Here is a 4,963-nt window from a genome sequence, read left to right on the forward strand (position 1 = left end):
CAGATTTGGTAATAATAGTAATAAAAGACAGTAATAACTATAATGAGTGGCACAAAAAAAAAAAAACCATCACTGTTGAAACCTTTTACATTTACCAGGTAATGGTGCCACACCTGACGTTGATTGATTGATCGGGAGTGATCCGAAGTTGCAACATCCAGCGTCATTAACGCTGCAACAATTAGGAATGAAACTAAAAAGATCGCAGGCGCGTGATATCTTTACCTCTGAGACTACAGTTTTTTTCTGTAAAAGAAAACTATTGTGCCGGCTTTGTCTGGCCGTCCGCCCTCAGATCTTAAAAACCGCTGAGGCTAGAGGGCTGCAAATTGGTATGTTGATCGTCCACCCTCCAGTCGTCAAACATACCAAAGTGCAGCCCTCTGGCCTCAGTAGCTTTTATTTTGTGAAGGTTAAAGTTAGCCATAATCATGCATCTGGCAACGATGTAGGACAGGCTGTATGGGCCGCGGCTCATACAGCATTATACCAAGACAACTGAAAGATAGATATATTTCCGGTGACCTTGATTATACGCTGTACAGAAAACACGATTGCACCGAAGAAACCTCGGCGCATTTTTTACTTTTTTTTTTTTAGATGCTGAAATGTTTCTGTAGCCGTTGTTTGAATAGTGGCAGTGGATGGACAGCAGACAAGCGAAGAACTGTTCATAAGAATGGAATGGAATATAAAATTTAGGCCAGAGGCCAAGCGCTGGGACCTATGATGAGGTCATTCAGCGCTGAAAGGGAAGTTGAGAGTGAAAAAGTTATAAAGTTGTAACAGGAGGAAAACCTCGCAGGTGCACTATGAAACAACTGTTAGGAGAGGGTGGAATGTAAGGTGGAAGAAAGAGAATATGAACGGAGGTACAGTAAAATGAATGAAAGGGATGGAAGCTAGGGGCAGATGGGACGCTGCAAAGAACCCTAAGTAAGAAGACAAGTGAAGGGCTATTTATCAGTGATATCTTTTTAGTTGATATAACCCGTTGAGAATCAACTCCTAGAACTATTTATATCTATCCCGTAGAGAGGCAGTGCCGTCAGTGCACCTCACGTGGGGCACTGTATGCATCGTCCAGTCTGTACCTGCAACCATTTTTCTGCCTTTTACTTCACCTCCATCCGCGCTTCCTTTTCTTCACAACCTTGCTGTCCAACCTCTCAGGCTAGTACCTTTTTGTGCGGCTGTGGGATTTTCTCCATCGCCTTTATTTCCCGGATCTTTTCATCATGCTGCCCATCCACTCCAACTCCTTCTTGTCGCTGTCTTCGAGCGCTGAATGGTCGAAAGTGCCCCAGTGCTTGGCTTGACAGCCCAACTTTCACAAAATCAACCAAATTCATCTCTATATTCTCCCGTAGGGGGGTCACTTAGTGCCGTCAGTGCGTCTTATGCCGTGCACTGTAGCAATTGCTTTAAGGTTCTTTGCAGCGTCCCTTCGGCCCCTAGCGGCAACCCCTTTCACTCCTTTTTACTGTACCTCCATTCATATTCTCTTTCTTCCATCTTACTTTCCACCCTCTCTTATCAATTGTTTCATAGTGCAACTGCGAGGTTTTCCTCCTGTTACACCTTTCAAACCTTTCTACTGTCAATTTCCGTTTCAGCGCTGAATGACCTCAAAGGTCAAAGCGCTTGGCCTTTGGCCTAAATTCTATATTCTATGCTATTCTATCTGTATATTCAAATGTGCATTTCTCCCTAAAATCCTGTATAAACGAATTAACGGATATATTCTTATATTATTCTAACTAGCTTATTATGTATTTAAAGGAAATATTTAATCTTGTTTCATACATGTTTCCGGTTACCTAAGGAAAAGGTAATGAAAACCTCTGGTCAAGGACTCTGAGGAGATGAACTGTGTCACATCTTCCTCCGCAGTCGTCATCTCTTCCTTAGTCTCCTTCTTGGACACTGTCGTCTCCTCCTTGAGGAGTGCCAAGAGCGTCCCTCTATGAAATGACAAGGAGGACTGCGGTTCTTATTTGCTTGGCACGTCCTAATGCTCTCGAGTATTTGGTCAAGTTTTTCGTGTTACGATTTTGACGATTGAATACTTTGTCCTATAAAAATGCATAGTGTGAACCCCCTCTCTCTCTCTCTCTATATATATATATATATATATATATATATATATATATATATATATATATATATATATATATATATATATATATATATATATATATATATATATATATATATATATATATATATATATATATATATATATATATGTATTTATATATATATGTATTTATATATATGTACGTATGTAGAGGTTCACACTGTCCATTTTTATCGGACAAAGTATGCAATCGTCGAAAATGTAACACGAAAAACTTGACCAAATACTCAAGAGCGTCAGGACGTGCAAAGCAAATAAGAGCAGACCTCCTTGTGTGTGTGTGTGTGTGTGTGTGTGTAGTATATTATGTATTTTATTTTCAACTTAGTTCCTGTGTATCTTTATTTTATTTTTTGATTTTTATTTAAATTTTTTATTTATACTTTTTTGCTTTTGCCCAGTTAACTGTGTTCTCCGGATCCCGTGTCTGTAGCAGTAGTAGTAGTAGTAGTAATAATAATAATAATAATAATAATAATAATAATAATATCGTTTATTTCAGCTGAGGGCCATATACCGTATAGAGATAAACAAGGTAGATACAATTCAGTACACCAAATTTAGATAAAAGTGATAAAAAGTTATATGAAATGAACCGGTACACCGAAACATTGCTAATAATAATAATAATAATAATAATAATAATAATAATAATAATAATAAAGTGAGAACCATATACAGTTATCATAGTGGACTTCCTATCCACCACCTCACGGCTTCCCCCACCCTCCCCCTCCGTTTTATCACGCCAATAAATATTGACCTCTAAGCAACCCGCCGTATCGACTGTGAATTTGAAAAATACTACTGAACTATCTAGTAATCTCATCTACCATTTCTTTAGTGAATTTGTCTGCGAGAAATCTATTATCCCGAAGAGCAGTTTGTTCCAGTGTTGCGAGTTGTTTTTGTTCTTTTATTATGATTTGGTCTTATGCCAGCGCAGGCTCTTGCTCATGGGCAGTCCGTTTTACCCCACGCAAGATCTACGTCGCCCGAAAGCGTATTGATGAAACGCAACAGCCATTTAAACATCATTTGCTGATTGATTTCGAAAGTATCCGGGTGCTACTTTCTTGTAACATTCGATAGAGTTGCCCATTAACTCTTTTTTTTTTTTTTTTTTTTTATGCGCGACTGCTTGCGTTAACATAAGGTGAAGTTTAAAGGCCATAGGTAATCGATATTTCCTGAGTTCAGTCGCTTGAGGTAAATGTGATGCCGTTGACCGAATCTAGTTTGCGGGCTTTATATTCAACCGGTAGATTTGGCAGTAGCTTTCTTTGTTTTATTGTGTGACTGAATGTTTCTGACACACACACACATTTATATATATATATTCATTTATTTGTTTATTTATTTATTTATATAAACTTGTATACATATACATACACACACATATATATATATATATATATATATATATATATATATATATATATATATTTATTTATTTATATAAGCATGTATACATATACATACACATACAGGGTATATATAAATATAATTATATATTTATAGTATAATTACTATCCCCCTATAAAATTTCTACAGGGCTAAGACCAGAATGGAGCAAGCACATATCGCGAGTTATCGATACAGGTATAATTGTCGTCGCTTTACAGGTAGGCTTTACCGGTTAGCATGAATAAATGAATTCCGAGTCCGCGCGAATGTCTTCATTTGTAAGAATCGGGAACTGGAGACTGACGTGTGTGGTCGTCTTTTTTTTTTTTTTTTTTTTTTAAGTCTCCGACCGCCGGCGATGACGGCGACCGTCTAAATGTAGAAGGAGAAGACCTTTTCATATTCGATGACTTTACTGTAGGTCTCTTGGGCGACCGGCGGCGATCGACTGGGAACCATTTATGGCAGTGACTCGGCATTTCTTAAATAGCTTCTATCGTATTGTTTGGTGTTTACCCGTATTTATTTATGTCCTGGATGTTTTTTTTTCTTATTTTTTTCTTTTGCTTTCAGTGTGTTTTAGCATATATCGAAAACGTTAGTTTAATTTTCTATAAAAGAAAACTATTGAGCCGTCTTTGTCTGTCCACCCGCACTTTATTCTGTTCGCACTTTTTCTGTCCGCCCTCAGGTCTTAAAAACCACTGAGGTTAGAGGGCTGGAAATTGATATGTTGGAATAGTAAACAAGAAAACTTTAAATCAAAATAGGAAATAGAAAGCAGGGTTTTTTTATGCAATCTAGAAAGGAGAATTCGATTGGGCTAGCTAGGATGATTGGTTCTGGAGTGGGAAGTGGTTGTTGTTGGAGGAGGCCAAGAGGTTGGGGAGGTGGGAGGATGACGGGGAGGGGTTTGAGGAGTGGGAAGTCTCATTCTACTCGGGGGAAACTGATTTCTTGCAAGAAGCAGGCGAAGTGTGTTTGTGTTTGTGTGTGTGTTTGTATACTGTATATACATGTATATATATATATATATATATATATATATATATATATATATATATATATATATATATATATATATATATATATATATATATATAGTATGCTGAGATTCCCAGATGCAAAGCCTCTCACAAATACAAAAGGAGCCTTAGAGTAATCCTGGTTGATCCCTGAGAACTTAATTTAGAAACTAATTAGAAGTGAAGAGACACGTTGCTGTCGTAGGTGAAGTAGAAATACGATTCTTTCCTCTCTCTCCCTCTCCCCTTTTCCAATCCGTCCCTCTCACACCCTGCCCCCTTCCCCCATCTCCCATCCCCCCCCTTCCCCCTCCCCCATCCAAAGAGGCCCGTCGGTCAGGCTGGATCAATGGGGTTCCTAGTTGACAGGTTCCGAAGAGAAGTCGTTGTT

Source organism: Macrobrachium rosenbergii, chromosome 44, assembly GCF_040412425.1.
Source record: "Macrobrachium rosenbergii isolate ZJJX-2024 chromosome 44, ASM4041242v1, whole genome shotgun sequence".
In the NCBI taxonomy this organism is placed as follows: domain Eukaryota; kingdom Metazoa; phylum Arthropoda; class Malacostraca; order Decapoda; family Palaemonidae; genus Macrobrachium; species Macrobrachium rosenbergii.